The sequence below is a fragment of the Acomys russatus genome, chromosome 20 (assembly GCF_903995435.1).
Source record: "Acomys russatus chromosome 20, mAcoRus1.1, whole genome shotgun sequence".
Taxonomy (NCBI): domain Eukaryota; kingdom Metazoa; phylum Chordata; class Mammalia; order Rodentia; family Muridae; genus Acomys; species Acomys russatus.
The window spans coordinates 60,149,703-60,169,505 of NC_067156.1; positions in this window are offsets into that span (position 1 = coordinate 60,149,703).

The window sequence follows — 19,803 nt, forward strand, 5'->3', positions numbered from 1 at the left end:
CGCTGTGAGTTCGAGGCCAGCCTAGTCTACAAAGCGAGTCCAGGACAGTCAAGGATACACAGAGAAACCCTGTCTTGAAAAACAAAAAACAAAAACAAAAATTCCTTATCTGTGGTCCAAGAACTTACTTTTATACCACATTTGAGCGGTTGGGTTCATCTGCAGTCTGAGAGGACACTTACTCAGCACAGCCTGGCTGCTCCGTGCACATCACAAGCTTAGTAGTCAACCATGTTAACCCTGCCACCTTCAGCATCTCCTATGACTTTGCCAGAAAAGCGAATCCTCCCTGTGCTTGTAATCATTATGAATGTAACTACCATGTCTGGGTGTTCTTAGCTGCAGCTGTGATGCTTGGTAAAGGCATTAGTTGTTGTTGCTGTTGTTGTTGCTGTTGTTGTTGTTAGCATTATTAGTTTGACCTCAACTTTGCTTTGGTCTTGGCTTTAGTTTTTTGGGCTTTTTTGTTTTGTTTTGTTTTGTTTTTGGTGGGCCAACTCATATAGTCCCAGACTGACTTAAGCTTAGACTGGCCTTGAACTCCTGATCCTTCTGCCTCTACCTCCCAAGTGCCATCAACTTTTATTACCGCAAATTTCTATTGTTCACAGAAGCAAAGCTCCCTTGGCTCTACCCCTTATATACAAATGTCAGTTCTCTATAATTCTTTTTACATGCACTCCCCATATTTATAATGAACTAAAGCCATAGCTTTAAAGTCATCTTATTAATACCTCAGCATGCATTTTTAAAAGTTGAGAACTTTTAAAAGACAACCATGAAACTACGTCACAACCAAGGAAATTTACAACAATTCTTCAGTGTCATCTATTACTCCACATTGATGCCTTTCTGAACGTTCAAAACTGTCTTTTACAGTTGGTGTAGTCTACTCAGGATCCAAATAAGGAATTGCTCACTGTACTTTATCTCATTTAATCAATGCCTTATGTATATTACATAACTTTTATATTCCTATTCAACCACTTTTCTTTAGGTTTGTTTGTTTACTGCATGATTTTTAAGCCTGTTTTATATTAATGAAATTAATTATTGCTTTTTCTATAATAATTATTTCTTCCCTAATATGTAAAAGTCTTTCACTTCATGACTTTTTTCTCATAAAGTTTGAAGTTGTATGTCATATTAAAGAAAGAAATCCCTAGTCCAAAGTTATGTAAAAAAAGATCATCCATCCACACTTCATTCTATCCACTTTTACAGTTTCACTGTTAAGCTATAGATACATCTGAAAATGCTTCTACTGTAAAAATAAGGTAGGCATCTAATTTTAACTGTAACTGATGGATTCATCTTCCCTTTGCTTACAAGAAATGATACCTTATTAAATTCTATTTTAATGTAATAAAGACATATCCATACTTACAAAGTTTACCACCCACAGATCCTCAGTGGGGAAAAAACTAACAAAGAAAATTCTCCATCAGGAACCCAGAAAGAGGGCTGATGTTTGCAATTAGCCTGGGAAGCACATGGAGAAAATCAGCTTCTGAAAGTTATCCTCTGACCTCCACATGCAAGTTGCACTGCACACATGTGCACACACACTAAATAAGTGTAATTTCTTAAACGTACCCAAAAGAAGTACATAAACAGATAATGCAATAATATACAAATAAGAAACACACATATTGCAAGCATTTGGTTATATAATATGTTTTTTAGTATGGGGTCTTCCTCTATAGCCCTTGCTGGCCTGGAGCTCACAGAGACCTATCTGCTTCCCTTTGCATCCTGAGTGTTGGAATTAAAGGTGTATAACCCGTGCCCCCATCTCCAGTGGATCACACAGATCTTTCTGTAGGCATAAGGTTATTGTATAGTTTAAATTCTGATTTCTGTCTCAATCTTGTGCAAACACTGCTCCCCAATTGTTCCTTGGTATACCAATAGAGCAGCAACAGCCAATTGTTGAGCCGGGGAGAGAATAGGACTGGACTTCCTGCCAGCCAGGGGAGAAGGAGCTAAGAGAGTAAGTAGGGGATTCAGCCACAGGTAGCAGTCCAAGAAAGATCAGGAGGAAGGACCTGGAGCTGAGGAAAGCTACAAAGTGCAAGTATCGCTGTGATGTTTGCTGTGAGTAAGACATAGAGGGTTAAGAATAGACTTAAACTGCTCAAGATGGTGTTGTAAAACTTATTTTTAAGCAAATATAAAAGAGTCCCAATTATTTGTGTAATAGCTGGGTTAAGAAATAAGCTTATTTTTAAGCAAATATAAAAGAGTCCCAATTATCTGTGTAAGAGCTGGGTTAAGAAACAAACACAGTTTTATAAAAATGACATTAACATTTTCCCCTTCGAATTCCCCTTCTCCTACTCATGACTTTATCCTAGCCCCCCAACACCAACAGGCACTTCCTGGGAACCAGGAGGCTACATTGGCCAGGGAAGAGGTAGGCTAACTGGAGATCTTCACTTCTACCCTCATTCCCTCAAGTCTATCCCCCACTCTCAGCTCCAACTCTGTAGCAGACCTTCTGCTGTGGTCTCTCCTTACCCTCTGCTCCCATTCCCAGAGGACTGATGGAACACTCTGCTTTCTTCCATCCATGGGCCCCCTCCATACACTCCAATCATCCCCATTTCTAAGTGTCAGTTCCCAATACCTGGAACCCCCAAGTGGCCACACCTATCAGGATCTCAGAAGAATTTTCTACCAAGCAACACATAGCCACTATACTTGTCTGAAAACCAGAAGGGCAACAGAAACCAAGGAACAAAACACCATTCAACAAAGACAAGACCAGATGTCAGCATCTAGAATTACACTCTTCCCAAACCCAGATGCTTAGAGACCAGTGTAAAAACACAATCAACAATAGGCAGGACAATATGTCTCCACTAAGGCTCACAAGCCCTGAGTACTGCAGCATAGCCAAGATACAAGAAGACAACCTCAAAACAGCCTTTATGAACATGATAGAGGTCCTTAAAGAGGAAATGAATTCATCCCTTAAAGAAATCTATGAAAACACAAACAGTGGAAAGAAGTGAATGAAACCATTCAAGGTTTGAAAGTAGAACTAGAATCAATAAAGAAAACCCAAACTAAAGTGAATCTGGAAATGAAAGTTTTAGGCACTCAAACTGGAATCTCAGAGACAAGCGTCGTCAATAGAACACAAGAGAAAACACACACACACACACACACACACACACACACACACACACACACAAGAGATAGAAGAGAGAATAACAGGCATGGAAGACATGAAAGAAAAACATAGATATCCTGGTCAAAGAAAATGTTAAATCTAAAAAACTGCAGGCACAAAACATCCAGGAAATCTTGGATACTGTGAAAAGACCAAATCTAAGAATAGTAGGAATAAAGGAAGTAGAGCAGCTTAGGTCAAAAGGCACAGAAAATATTTTCAACAAAATCATAGAAGAAAACCATACAGAATGCAAAATAGACTGAGCCAAAAGAGAAAGTCCCTTTGCCACATCATAGTAAAGTAAGGGAAAAGACCAAGAACATATAAAAGCAGACCTATTAGAATTACATCTGACTTCTCAATGGAGTCTCTAAAAGCCAGAAGGGCTTGGACAGATGTGCTGTAAATGCTAAAAGACCACAGATGCCAGCCCAGAGTATTATTCCTAGCAAAAGTTCCAATCAGCATAGAAGGAGAAAATAAGACATTCGAGGATAAAAAATCAAATTTAAACAATGTCCATCTATAAATCTAGCCCTACAGAAGGTACTAGAAGGAATATTCCAACCTAAAGGGGTTAGCCACACTTAAGACAATCAAGGAATGAATAATCCCAAAGCAGCAAATTGAAAGTGGGGACACATGGGGACACACACACACACACACACACACACACACACACACACACACACACACACTCACTCACATCTTACTACCGCCACAAATCACCACCACCACCACAACAACATAACAGGAATCAACAAATACTGCTCATAGATACCTCTCAACATCAATGGTCTCAACTCCTCAGTAAAAAGATACAGACTAACAGAATGTAGTCTTAGACTAACTACTAAGGATGGAAAAAGGTAGTCTACACAAGTGTACCTAAGAAGCAAGCTGGTGTAGCCATTTAAATCTCTGACAAAATAGACTTCAAACCAAAACTAATAAGAAGAGATGTGGAAAGGATACTACATACTCATCAAAGGGAAAAAAAAATCTACCAAGAGGACCTTGCAATTCTTAGCATCTACGTAATAAATACAAGAAAATCCAAGTTTATAAAAGAAACACTACTACATTTTAAATCACAAATTGACCCTCACACACTGATAGTGGGAGACATCAATACTCCATTCTTGCCAATAGACAGGTCATTCAGATAAAAATTAAGCAGAGAAATGTTGGAGCTATTGATGTCAGAAACCAAATGAGCCTAATAGATGTTTACAGAACATTTTACCCAAATGCAAAAGAACATACCCTCTTCTTCACCCATCATACAACTTTCTCCAAAATTAACCATGTAATACTACCCTGCATCTTATCTGATCACCATGAACTAAAACTCGATATCAAAAACAGAAACAACAGAAAGTTTACAAACTCATGGATATTGAGCAACTCACCACTGAATAAAAAATGGGTCAAGAAAGAAATTAAAGACTTTCTAGAATTGAATAAAATGAATACACAACAAACCCCAACTTACGGGATACAGTAAAAGTTGTTCTAAGGAAAAAGTTCATAGCACTAAGTGCCTACATGAAAAACAAAACAAATAAGCAAAAAAACAAAAAACAAAAAACAAAAAAACTGGAGATATCTGAAACTACTAACGTAACAGCACACCTGAAAGCAGTAGAGAGCAAAGAAGAAATCATATCCCAAAGGAATAGACTGCAAGAAATAAACTCAGAGCTGAAATCAATAAAATAGAAACAAACAACCAAACACAATACAAAGAATCAATGAAAGAAAGAATTAGTTTTTTGAGAAAATCAGTAAGATCGACAACCCTTATACAAATTAACTAAAAGGCAGAGAGAGAATGTCCAAATTCACAAAATTAAATATAAAAAGACGAACATAACAACAGACATCAGGGAACTCCAGAGACTCACAAGGACATACTATAAAAACCCATACTCCACCAAACTGGAAAGTCTAAAAGAAATTGGTAATTTTTTTCAATATATACCATTCAAATCAAGATTACATAAGCAATTTAAACAGACCTATAATCCTCAGGGAAGAGGAACCAGTAATTGAAAATCCCCCGACCAAAACAAAAGGCCAGGACTAGATGGTTTCAGTACCATAGTCTACCAGACTTTCAAAGAAGAGTTAACACTAATATTCCTCAAACTATTCACAAAATAGAAACCAAAGGAACATTGCTCAATTCATTTTACAAGGTCACAGTTACCCTGATACCCAAACCACATAGAGATCCAATAAAGAAAGAATTACAGACCATTCCCCTTATATACATAAATGGGAAAACACTCAATAAAATACTTGCAAACCAAATCCAAGAACACATAAAAAAAAATCATCCACCATGATCAAGTAGGCTTCACCCCAGAGATACAGGGATGGCCCAACATATATTAATCGGTAAGTATAATCCACTATATAAACAGACTGAAAGACCAAAACCACAAGGTCATCTCATTAGATACAGAAAAGAACATACTTCTGTTGATAAAATCCAACACCCCTTCATGATAAAAGTCCTGGAGAGATTGGGGAATGTGTGAATGAGTAAGTCTCTAATTTTGTGCCTTCTCTTTGGCTCTTTTCTTACTCTTTGTTTTTTCAATCCCAATGTGTTTGTTTATATTTTTCCTTACTATATCTTGTTCCATTGTTTTAAAAAAATTGAAGGACTTCATAGTGAGTCACATAATGGGCAAATACTCCAATCTCATACATAGTCTAGATAAAAAAAATCATCCAGCAGCTGATGGAAACAGATGCACAGACCAACAGCCAAACAACAGGTGGAACTTGAGGAGTCTTGTGGAAGAGTTGAGGGAAGGATTTAGGGAGCCAGAGGGGTCAAGGCCACCACAAGAAGACCTACAGAGTAAACCAACCTGGGACCATGGAACCTCACAGAGACTGAACTACCAACCAAGGAGCATGCATGGCCTGACCTAGGCTCCCTGCACATATGTAGTAGATGTCTGGCCTCAATGCGAGAAGATGCGCCTAGTCTTTCAGTGACTTGATGTACCAGGGTAGGTTGGTATTCATAGGGGGCCTTCCCTTCTCTGAGGATAAGTGGTTAGAGGAATGGGGGTGTGAGGGTGGGACTGGAAGAAGAGGAGGGCAGGCCTGTGAGCAGGCTGTAAAGTGAATAAAAACCATTTTTAAAAAGTTTTAAAAATTAAATATATAAGTATACACTCATCAAAAAATAAAATAAAAACAACACGATTAGGTCATAAAGAAACTCTAATCCAGACATGCTGGGACACATTGATAACACTGACTTGACTGAGTGGGAAGATGGTCCCAAGTTCAAGGCCAGCTTGGTCTATATAGTAAGTTGTGAGCTTAGGCTCCAGAGTGAGATCCTGCCTCCAAAGTCAAATCAAAATCAAAACAAAGCAACAATGCAACAGTAAAAAGAAGAAGAAGAAAAAAAAAAAAACCCAACAACAAAACTCCAGGTCACTGTCAGGCCATCATCCTATTTCCAAAGCCCATTCTGGGGCCGTCAGCTCCCTCCCAATTTCTTTGATCAGCACTTTTGCTTTCCACAGAATGACTACAAGAATTTATATGTTCGTTTGCCACATAACACCCCCCATTCTTTTTATTCTTATAGCTATTTGTGTATAATATAGTATTCATTAAAACCCAAAAGCAATGAAAAAGTATATCTACAACTCTGGATGATAACAATATGAATGTGTGTAGGATTTCAGACAGCAAGGGAGCCATGGACAGTAAGTACATACCAATATTGTTGTAAAAATAGATACTTATTCTAGACATTTTATTCTTTTGTTCCTGGCAGTGCTGAGGATGGGCCCTGGGGCCTTATATATGATAGGTAAACTGTTGTCATCCTGTACAGTTATCCTTGTGTCTCAGCGATTGCAGTACTGACAGAAACAACTGAAGGGAAGAAAGGTTTATTCTGACTCATGGTTTCAGAGGCTTTCAGTCCATCATGGCAGGGAGACATGATGGAACAGCTTAGTCCTGGTGATTGGTGGGAGTGTATGGCAGAGGCAGACAGAAGGCAGAGACAGAATGTGATAGGAGCTGGTTAGGTAAAACGTTCAGAGGCCCTGCCCCAGAGATCTACTTTAGAAAGCTGGGCACCACCTCATAAAGGTTTGGTAGCCTATCAAAACAGTGCCACCTGAGCCGGGGTGTGGTAGTACATGCCTTTAATGCCAGCACTCAGGAGGCAGAGGCAGGCAGATCTCTGGGGCCATCCTGGTCTACAAAAAGTGAGTCCAGGACAGGTAGGACAGAGGAAAGCCAAACCAACCAACCAAACAAACAACAAAACAAAAGAAAAACAGTGCCACCTGGGAAACAAGTGTTCAAAATGTGAGCACACAGGAGACACTTCAGAGTCAAACCACATCCCATCCCTAGACTTTTTAATAATATAAATTTAAGTATCCATGTGACAATTTAAACATAATTATAATTTGTATGAATTAAGACAAAAATGTCTGACAATATTAAGATTTGACAGAGACATGGAAGAGTAAGAATGTCATATACTTGGGGCAGAGTGTACATTGCTTGCCCCCTTTGAAAAACAAAACTTGAGGGCCTTGAATATTGGTGCATGACTTTAATCCTGACACTCAGGAGGCAGAGGCAGGTGGATCTCTATGAGTTTAAAGTCAGCCTGGTCTACAGCAAGTTCCAGACCAGCCAGAGCTCCAAAGAAGAGACCCTGCATCAACTCCTTCCTCCTCAAGAAAACAAAACCAATGCCCCCCCACAACCACCAAAGTAAAATACCAAAAACCGTCTTGGTGTTACCTCCTCACATTGAAGATTCCCAGGGACCACAGCCCAACACTGTGTCCCAAGGGCCTTGTGTGCATCTCGTTCTGTTTCCATTTGCCTCCCAGATATACAAACAAAAACAGCTGATTCAGGTGGACAAACTCAGTGTTAGGATTGTTTCTGTAAAAATGTGGGCAGCGGCTGCCTCTGGGGAGGGAAGGGGAGGTTATAACTGTTAATGTGTACAGTAAGTGTCAACTGCAAAGTGTCACTGTCAGGGCAATGCTCAGGCTCCACCATCCACACCCATAAATAGAACACTGCCTGTGCCTAGAAGGCCCCATCTGCTCGTTCCTAACTAAAAGAGACAGAGAGAATTCCAAGTGCACCAGTAATGTCCAAAAACACAGGAGAGAGGCTTGGCAATTTTGTATCACTGTGTCTTCCTGGGCAACAATGAATTTTACCTTTCCTTTAAGGAGCTGAGTCTGCCTTCCCTGTAAGTGCCTCTTCCTTTAGAAAGTCCCATAGAATTTTAAAGTCTTCTCGATTCTCTCAAGTCACTCCCATGGAATTCTTTGTCCTGTATTGGCTTTCTATTGACCTGGTTTTTGTTGTTTTAGAGGGCTTGGGGGCTTTTTGTGGTGATTTTAGTTGTTTGAGACAGTCTTGTTATGTAGGTCAGGATCCTCCTGCCTCAGTTTCCCAAGCACCAGGTCAATTCTCACCCATCCCCACCCCCAAATGTGTAAGAAACATAATTGGCTTTTGTTCTTCTGAAATGCCAAGCTTTTGGGTTTTTTTTCCCTCGGTAATTCTAATCTGCTTATTTCATTCACATGGTTATCGTCATGCAAATCCCTGGGATAAAATGATCATCAGGCCGACTTGACGCAGCTCTAGAGTGTGATGAGAAGGGTCCTTCTACATGGGCATACGACCTATCAGTCAAGAGCATTGAACAATTATTGTTAAATATCTGCAACCTTAACCACATCAAACACAGGAACAGCCCTTGTGCATCGCATCCTCAACAACATCATGGAGGCTGAATGTGGTAGCATGTGCCTGTAGTCCCTGCACTCGGCTGAGGCAGGAGGATTGCCAGTAAGTTCAGTACCAGCCTGGGCTATGTAGTGAGTTCCAGGCCAGCCCGGACTACAGAGAGGAAAACCTAGTGGAAGAAACAACAACAACATGGCAGAAACAGTCTTAACATGCCCTTCTGAAACTCAAACATGCACAACTGCCAGTCTCTTGAATTAGTTGCTAAGTAAATGCAGTGAACTGAGGAGAGGAAATAAAATTGCAGTTGGCTGGATTTAGTCTCAATAAAGGTGTGCTGGTTTGTTGCATGCTTTTGTTGGTTTGCTTTTGCTTTTGTTTTTAAGAAAGGGTCTGGCTACGTTGTCCAGGCTGACCTGTAACTGGAGATCCTCCTGCCTCAGCGTCCTGAATGAGAGCGTGGTGGGAGTGCAGCACAGACAGGCTGTGCTGTCTTAGAGCCACTGCGTTCTACGTTCTCATTGACTGTTAAGTAATCTTGGATCTACTGCTGCTCACTAGATGTGACACTTACAGTAGCTCCCGGAACTGACTCTGGTAAATTAGTCTCTTGTCCCTAACTCCCCCTTCCCAGTGCTTGAATCCAAGGTGTTTGCCATGTGCATCTAAACTGCCTGGGAGAAAGTTCAGCTGAGAAACTAAGCTCTTGATGTCTCACCTATCTTGGGACATATACACCAGCGTACTGGTTTTTGTTTGTTTGGTTGGTTTGTTTTGTTTTGTTTTTTCTGACTGCTCCATGTCCTTGATTTAAAAAGAAAAACCAGTGAGAAGAGGACATGATGTCTTATTCCCGTCATCTGTTCATATTGCATCACCCACCTCAAGTAATTGGATACATTGACAGACAGCGAAGCATTCAAGATGCTCCCTATTTTTGTGACTTTTCTAATTCCTCCAAATTTCATCAGCCCACCCCTGCTACTTGTCTTCTATAAGCCAGAGAGAACACTGAGAAAATCCAAGTTGTCAGTGTTGGTCTCTCTTAACAGGAACTATCAAATCTGTGTGTGTGTGTCTGTCTGTCTGTCTGTCTGTCTGCTTGTTTCTCTGTGTGTATGTGTGTCTCTATATGTGTCATTGCGTGTAAGCCTGTATGGCCGTTTCCATCTATCTGCTTCCCTCCCTCCCACCCACCCCCGTGTGTGTATGTGTGTGTTTGTGTGTGTGTATGTGTGTGTGTGTATGTGTGTTTATATTTGTGTGTGCATGTGTCTGTGTGTGTGTATGTATGTATGTGTATGTGTGTAAATATCACCCATTTTTAAACACCTTCAACTTGTATCTCTACTTGTCCTCACAGGTTTTTGAGAGTGGGCTCACGGGGCTGACAGCAGGGTGGGTCGTCATTTTGAAGGACCCTTCTCCGTGTTCCTTTCATGTTGGTCACTAGTGGGGTAGGAGGTGGACCAAATACTTTCTCATTAGCCTCCCACAAGAACAGCTTGTTCTTAAGTTTTTGAAGCCAAGAAACTTTGAATAGAATCTGTTTAGAGGGACTGGGATGTTGTGTTTTTGTAAATTCAAGTGGAGCGATTCTTATTCAGTCAGAACCAAAATCCTGTCTCTCTTTATTTGCATCACATTTGCTGGCACGAAGAGCATGGTGATGAAAATAAAAGAGCCTGTGTGAAGGTCTGGGAATTAAAAACAACAGGCATAAGAGAAAAGCAAAAAGAAGGTGGGGGGGAGGAGAAAAAGGGCAAGAAAGCTGGGGTGGGGTGCTGTTAATTGAAGAAAATTCTTGAATTGAAAGTTGCCTTCAAGAATGTCCAATTTAACTTAAGCCCACATTGATGTGGACATTGAATACCCCCCTCCCCAAATGCCTAATTTACTTTGTAGTAGCTAGTAGTTTTGGGTTTTTTGTTGCTGTTGTGGTGGTGGTGGTGGAAGAGGTGGTGGTGTTTTGTTTTGTTGGGTTTTTTGAGACAGGGGTTCTCTGTGTAGCTTTGGCTGTCCTGCACTCACTTTGTAGACCAGGCTACCCTCGAACTCACAGACATCCTCCTGCCTCTGCCTCCCTGAGTGCTGGGATTACAGGTATTTGTCACCATGTCTGGCTACCTAGTAGTTTTGACTCCCAACCCACACTCATTTCTTTTTCTTTTATCTCTCCCTCCTTCGTACATTTTTTTTCTTACCACACTGTAGTGATTTGATTGGAAAGTGGCCCCCATAGACTCCTGCATTTGACACTTGATCCCAGTTGGCTGCAGTGCTTAGTGCAGTTATGGAACCTTCGGGAGGTGGAGCTATGCTGGAGGAAGTGTGTCACCAGCTTTCCAAGTTTTATAGCCTCAGCCCACTTATTGTTCTCTCCGTTTCCTGTGTGTGAATGAAAATGTGATCAGTGAGCTTCTGGCTCTGTTACCATCACATACCTTCTCTGCTTTAATGGCGCCAACCCTTCTCGAATCATATGCTAAGATAAACCCTTGCTTCTGAAAGGATATTTTACCACAACAGAGAAGTAGCTGGGGCAAGCACATTAACTTTTAACTGGATTTAGTGCGTCTAGAAATGCCTCTGAGAAAAGTTCAGAGGAAAGGTTTGGTGAATTTGAAAGACGAGGAAGAAACTAGGACACTTCAGGGGAGCTTCTGGTTCCTGTATTTGCTTACCTCAAAACCAAACTCGGCAGCTGAACCAAGAAATCTCCCTTACGTGGAGGGCTAAGTTGCAAATTCAAAGTCACTCAAGACAGCTTAATGAGCTCTTGCCTCAAAACAAAAAGTAAAAAGGGGCCAAGGGTATGGCACAGGTGCAGAGCCCTCTCCTCAACTAGCATGTATGAGGCCCCAGGGCAATCCCCAGTACTACAAAAATAAATACACAAATATACACATATGTCCATAGCAAAACAGGTACCATGCTAAAGTACACCTGGGTCAGCATCAAATGCATACAGTAACCTAACACATTAGTCACTTGAGGATTTTAGACTCCTTCACCAATATCTATTTTCTGTACCCTATGATCTGCAGGAGGGCAGGGTTCCATGCAAACACACACACACACACACACACACACACACACACACACACACACACACACACACACAGTTCTTCCTTGCCTTGAAGGCGTTGCTCAAGCGTCTCTGACAAGGATTTGGAGTCCAGCAAGTTGGTGGGGTGTTCTGGATGAGATTGTGGGTGGACCTCTGTCACAGGTTTGCTTAGTTTTACCTTCTCCCGTCTGTAAATCCCAGCACACCTGGAGGGAAGGCGATGTCGTACAGTGTGGCAGTGTGGGTAAGGACACTTCCTACCTTTAGGGAGCCTTGAACCTGCTCAGAAGGATTTTCTTCTTCCTGTCACCAAATTTGGTTTTCAGGTTAGCAAATGAAGGAGTCATCCCAGTCTTGAAAGCAGTTGGTATGCTTTGAGGGGATGGCTAAACTGTAGGGCAGACATTATAATAGTAAGCTGAGGGGAGATTCTTTGATAGCCACCCAGGAGAAGGCCCTGGAGACACCGTATTTATGAAGGAAAGCAAAAAGACACAGGCCTGAGCACTGCTACTGAAGGACCTAGGAACCAGCTATAGCCAGGGAGGACTGGGTTAGAGAATTCTATTCAGAAGGTAACGTAGTTCTATTGGCTTACAGACAGACAATGACGAAACAGCACACCAGACACCAGAGCAAGCACCGGAGGATTTAGGACTCAGAATACCAGGCAACCACAGGCTAAGCAGGGAAGTCAGAGCTCTGGGGAGAGGCCCAGCTGCGGCTGTGGTGTGACACTGCCCTCAAGTGGCTTGTGGGCTGGGAACCTCAATGCCCTGGTACACACCAATGATGTTGGGGGTACATTTAAAACACCAGCAGTCCTACAGATGGGTCCCGTGATGAGCAGATTCATGGGTTAATGTTGCTATGCTTGGCCCATGTGGCAGAAGGGCCTAGAAAGAGGCTTTCTTGCCCTTCCCCCTACATCCTAGCTCCGTCTTCCTCCAGGATCCCTGGGTTCCAGTTGCTCAGATCCTGTTCCCCATACTCCCAGTTACACAGATGCCAGAACCAACCACTCACCTAGTAGACACCATGGATTTGTGATGTCTTTGTAAATTATTTTTTAACTTGCACGCTGTTGCCATATTGGCCAATGGTGACACTTTGCTGGGAGTTCTTTGAGGAAAAAAATCTCTGCTTCAAGTACCGGTTGCATGGCCTCAGAGCAAACCCATCACCAAGACTAAAGTTAAAATGGAGGAGATGTTGGGATTCCTGACATTGTTCCCATGTCGTATGGTTTGGAGAAAGTATGGGAGGAAATGAATGGATTTTTGGTGACTAACCTTCTAATTAAGAGCTATTTATAAGGATGAACTGTCCCTATCCACGGACCAGCTCCAGACTGACATCTCTGCAGTGGGCATTTTATACTACCTCTCTCTGTACAGTGTGGCCATAAGGCCTGAGTCGTTTGGGTGTAGATGACTGTCAAATTCCTAGTTAAACAAGGTTTTATCAACAAACAAATCAATATCTGTCAATTCAGAAGCCTTACAAGTCCCCTTAGGAGATAATTCTAGAATATGATACAATCAGTTTGAGTTTTCCTCTTTACTGCAGCTTGAGTGGCATCAGAAATCAGAATGAGATATAAACTCATGAGATGAAGAAAATTATTTGTTAAACATCTGTTATATACAGAATGCCCTGCTATTATGATCTCTTTGGAGGGTGTGGTGCGGGGCTTGACTTTCTACCCTTCTCTTTCCTGTACAGTGTTATAAACAAGTATATGTGTTCACAGGGGCAAATAAGCACATAGGAAGTAAAGGAAGACTCAGAAACAGCACCCTTCACGGACACAAACCCTGAGACGGAGCATAGGACTCAGGGAGAAGCCTCTTGGTTTTTCTCTTCCACCTATGGTGGTCCATCAGTTACTTTTCTGGTTGCCATGACCATGTACCTGAAATAAACAACACAAAGGACAGAGAATTTATTTGGCTTACAGTTTCAGGTTTCAGTCGATTATAGCAGGCAGGGCAGAGCAGAGTAGCAGAGAGGGAGGAGGGAGGCTGTGAGGTTGGGGGTGGAGGAGGGAAAGGAGGACAGAGAATGCCTCTGCTGACTGGCTCTCTCACCTCTGCTCTTCTATTCTATCTGCACTCCAACTTATGGGATGGCACCACACACACTCAGGCCAGGTTAATCCCTCAGTTACTCCCCTCTGAAATCACTCATGGACACACCAAGGTGAGCATTGTTAGATGCCCAGGTTCCTCTCAGGCCAGGCTAGTAGACAATCAAGGTTAATGATGACAACTTGATCCCTTGCCACCTGATACCCAGAAACACTTCCTTAAACCATAACAGGCAGTTCCCCTGAGAAGATCAGCATGACTCACTCAATGTAATTCCAGAATATGTGAGGTAGGAACTGAAACAACACAGTTTCTCAAATCACCTACATTTATCACCAAGGACAGGGCATGGAACAAAGGAGAGGTGTGTGTGTGTGTGTGTGTGTGTGTGTGTGTGTGTGTGTGTGTGTGTGTGTTTGGGGGTGGGGAGTGGTTAGTAAGATAACAGGATACAAACCTAAGGGAACAAAACTATGTCACATGCCTAATGTCCATTAAAACTTTGACTCTACATCATGATCTTCTAGATATGACTTCATCCTGCTTACAGCCCCAATTCAGAATCAATGGTGACTCCGTCAACCTTTCTATCTCAAAGGGCCTCTCTTATCTACAGTCAATGTGTGTATGCTATATAAACAACTTATACCTTCCCTCCATACATTTTCATTATTTTCTTTTAAACAACAACAAAACAATTCTTACTCTAGTCCAACAGAAGCTTCACCAATGCTACCCAGACTTGCTGCTGGAAGTTACAAGAACGTGACCTTGGACCTGGCCCCCTGTTACGGATGACATCTTTACAGCTCAGTGAGTGCATTCCAAGGCTCTCTTGGTCTCAAGCATTTTGGTCTAAGAGGTCCTTCCTAGACTTCTTATTTACTGAAACATAAAATAAAGTGAGAGAAGCAGCTGACCCAAAGCCATGGGCCTTTGTGTGGAATGAACTACATACATTATATTAGCATCTACTATTGTATGAAAAGATTTTTAAATGCAGTTGCTGTTTGACATAGGTCTTGTTACTAGGATCTTGCTCTGGCCTCCCGTGGCTTTCCAGTCTTTATAATCTTTATCAGATCAATTTATATGATGCAGAGTGTGGTGTACAAGCCAGATGAGTTTATTACAGAATATTATGAGGCGAAAGTAGGCAATGGTCATAGGGAACACTCCTAAAGGATGACGTGAACAACAGGCACAGAGCACAGTGCACAGAACATGCTGTCAGGTGCGGTAGACCAGCCTGAGAGACTTTTGTGAAGGAAAACATGGCGACGTGAGATAGGAAATGGCCAGAAAGACCAGTGAGTCGATTTGTATCTTAGGTATGTTTCACACTGTATCTGGGAACAGATAGCTTCCTAGAGGACCTTCTATACCCAGGCGATTGACAGGTTCATTTGAATTAACTCCTGACACTTAGTATGTCTTTGTTCTATCCCAGAAAGCCTTTACTTAGATAGTAATCTTAGGACTTTTGGGGCAGTTTACAATGTCATATCCTGTATCTTAATTGAAACATTGCTTCTTGAATGAAGTTCCTTGAGACTCTAGAAGTAGGGCCTGGCGAGACGGCTCAGTGGTTAAAAACACTCTCTGCTCTTGTAGAGGACCTGAGTTCAGTTTCCAGCACCTACAAGACGGCTCCAGGCATCATATAAATACATTCAGATAAAAAAAATCCATACACATAAAACAAATAAATCTAAAAAACACAAATTCCATAAGTAAGCAATTTTTACAAGTTTATGTGTAGTGGAAGTTTCTTGAAAAACTCAGTTATGTTATTTAAATATGGTTTTGGTTTTTTTTTTTTTTTTTTTTTTCAGTCCCAAGTATGGGATATGGGGCTGCCTTTAGTTTGTCCACAGATTATAACAGCCTTGTGCAGCTAGACAAGGGGTGTAGTCTTTGCCAGGTGGAGTTGATGGAATTCTGAGGACTCAGAAAGGAGATAAATACCAAAGCCCAGAGAGAGAAAGAGGAGGCTTTGAGGAATGCTCCAAGGGAACAGTTGGATTGCTAGTTTGCTTGTTGGCTGGCCTGCTGGATATCCTGACTACAAAGATTGGAATTGCCCTGAAGGAAATAAGTCTAAAGAGGTCTGCATCTTTTGTCCATTCTAACCTTCTTTCTCTCCTAACTAGTGTGTGGGGGTGGGGGGGGGAGCTGATGGAAGGAAGGTAGAGGTATATGAAACCCAAATAAAATAGAGTAAAATAAAGATGCTAACAGGGAAGTAAACAAAACTCACAAGTCTCATAAAGTTCCTGAAACTTACAAGATTATCAAGAGCTATCCCCAGAGTTATATAAGCAGTAATATTTGTTGGAAAAGAGACTCTGACCAGCTAGCTGAGCTGCCTTCAAATCACATGGGAAGCTACAGAGATAACAGTTTTCATGAGTTGGTGCCCATACTGTAGCTTATCTTTGTTACTTTATGGGTTCTTTTTTCCCTCACCCTTTATCCCCTCAGTTTTGCCCCCTAACACTAGATGGGAGAGAAACAAAGATAGAGGGGACAGAGGAATTAGGAAAATCCTTGAATCTAATTTCTTTCATTTTGCTTCTTCTTTGACCACGGCTATTGATAAACCACAACAAACCTCCATGAACAATGGACAACCACTGACCCCACCTCTCAGGGCCCTCACATTTGTGTACCATCGAATTCCAACATCACACAATGGCAGAAATTATCTGCAAATCAAAATTATAGTTCTGCTAGAGCACGAGGCAATTCATAGTCAGCTGCTGCACACAATCTGAAGCAGCCCATAGTCCCCCACCTGAGATTAAAAAGGAAACACATTCTTATACTATTTCTGGTTTTTAAAGGAACCACAGTTCCAGAGTTCTTACTACACCATACTGGGGTGGGGTTTGTGATGTAGTGGCTGCCCTTGAGACATCCTCTTCCAACTAACCCCTCACTCATATTCTAATAAGTAACCCCAACGAATTTACTGGTTCATTAAACTAGACTTAAGTGGAATAATGTCTTTGATCACTGTTTCTCTCTCTCTGGGGTGAATAGATGTTTCGTTTTGTTTTTATAGCTCAACACAAAACTTATACCATATGTGCTGCTACCCGGAGCCAGAGATACAACTCAAACCTGACTCTTATGACCAGTAAACAAAGCTTTGAAGTTTCTGTCTCTAGTTTTATAAGCTGCTTCTGGTAAGGGAAATGCTCATCACTATCTTCAAACCTACATGACTGGCTATTTAGCAACACCCACTAAGAGCAGAACTCTTCTACAAGATGAGTAGCAGGTTGATTCGGCTACTTCCATATGAAATAGGTCTTAGAAGAATTTAAGGTTTCTACTCTTGTGGACGTGCCAGCCTCAGTGGACTATCAAGGAGACTCGGGTTGATGAAGTGAGATTGCCATGGGGCCTTTTGAGGGATCAATTACAAAAAGAAGAGATAAACTTAAGGCAGCACTTAAGTAGAAGATCCAAGAAGACCACTAGCAAAGTTAAAACAGGCATAACCCATTTCTACTGTGAAAACCTGGAACTCCAGTATCAAAGCTACTTACCAAAAGCGATGGTGGTGTCTAACATAGACCAAATCTGCTCATGTGCATTATGTGACGAGGATGAGACATTAAAGGAATTATCAGGAAAGTACTTAATCTTATCCAAATAACATCCTGTGGCACTATAAATGGAAAACAGGAACTATAATCATTATACCAATGGAAAAACTTGAGTCTGGAGATTGTCTTAGTTAGGGTTACTGTTGCTGTGATGAAACACCATCACCATGGCAACACTTATAAAGGAAAGCCCTTAGTTAGGCCTGGCTTACAGTTCAGAGGTTTACTTCATTATTACCATGGCAGGAAGCATGGTGCCATCCAGGGAGACATGGTGCTGGAGAGGTAGCAGAGAGTTGTACATCTGGATCCACAGACAGTGAGAAGAGAGAGACACTGGGCCTGGCTTGGGCATTTGAAATCTCAACGCCCATCCTTAATGACACACTTCCTCCAAGAAGGCCACACCTACTCCAACAAGGCTATATACCTCCTAATCTCTCGCAAATAGCACCACTCTCTAATGACCAAGCATTCAAATATATGACCTTATGCTGTGTGTGTGTGTGTGTGTGTGTGTGTGTGTGTGTGTGTGTGTGTAGGGTGGTGGGAGGGGCATTCCTATCCAAACCACGACAGTGATGGTAAAAACATAGGTAAAATAGCAGAATGATCTATTTTTTCATATGGGGTATGAAAAAGAAGCCACAGGGCCAGCGAAATGGCTCAGTGGGGAAAGGTGCTGGACTCTGAGACTGACAACTTGATTTCTATCCTTCAGTCTTGGAGACCAGTTCCAGGAAACAGTAAAGAGGGGAGAAGAAAAAGTCTTGGTGGATCTGAGCTAGGGAGAATTGAGCAGGCGGTGAACAGTTGGTTAAGGGAGACCAACTGTTGGTAAACAACTACATAGTCTCTCTGTCTTGCTCTCTGTTACTCTTTGGGCCAACCCCAATACTTTGTTTAAAATAAAGTTCAATTTTTTTCATTACAGATTACATTATGACTTTTCTCATCTTTTACAATCAATAGTGCACTTAAAAATCAACAAATCAAGAGAACAGCCTAACAAAGAAATACAAACAGTTCCATATAACCTACAATAAAGCATTCAGCAAAAATCAGTCAATTTCCAAGCAATGGTCAGCATAACTTGATTATTATTTCTTAATATATGGGAAAGTTTAATCATAAATTTCCCCTGGCTAAAGTCATTGTGTTTACATGATTGTCATAGCAACATAGCTTGAGTTAAATGTTCTCTGATAAAGAAAAAACTTGACCTACTTCCAGTCACTAACCAACAGGTGTGCTACTTAAGGGGTCCTCTATTGTAAAATATCTGTAAAGCATGATATTCCAAGCCCACCTTCTATTGCTCTCAAAGAAGATTCTCAAAAAACTTTTCTATAGCTAACAGTATCTAGTCAGGTACTGTTATATCAAGGTCCTAAATTTCTTTCAAGCAGTTTCTACCTGGTTGCACACAGTCAGAGCCAAGAATTTTCTCATTGTCTCAAGCTTTTGGCCAGATGCCTTCTTTCAATATTCTCTGTAGGAAAAAGTTTTCCAGTGTGAATTTCATTAGGGCTGAGAAATAAAGAGAAAAAGTAGATTTCAAAGTAGTTTTTAAGCAAAATTGCAGCTGGACCATACATAATATTTAAGGGCAGTGGTGATCAATCGGAGGTCTTTGGGACTTTGTCAAGCAAAGCCTCAATAGCTGTTTTGGATGTCTAGAGATCATGCTGGACAGTTGGAAGTCTCTGGAACTTTGTCAAGCAAAGCCTCTATGACTTGTCCTCAAATCTGTGATATTTCAGGAGAGAACTGACTCCTACAAACTGTTCTCTGACTTCCACAAGTACTCTATTTTATGTGTGTGAGTGCACACATGCATGTGCGAACAGGAGGCTTTCAGTTATTTGCTCTTTAATGGCTATGCGCTCACTTTCCCAAGAGCTCCTGGCAAGTAGTCAGTAGGACTGCCTTTCTAGGTCTGAACTTGGAAATGCTGATCAAATTGATGACAGTTCCTGGGAGCTGGATGGTTGTTCTTCCAGTTGAAAAAGAGATTTACCACATTTTCCCAATGGTTTAGGCAGGTCTCTACAACACATACTCTTG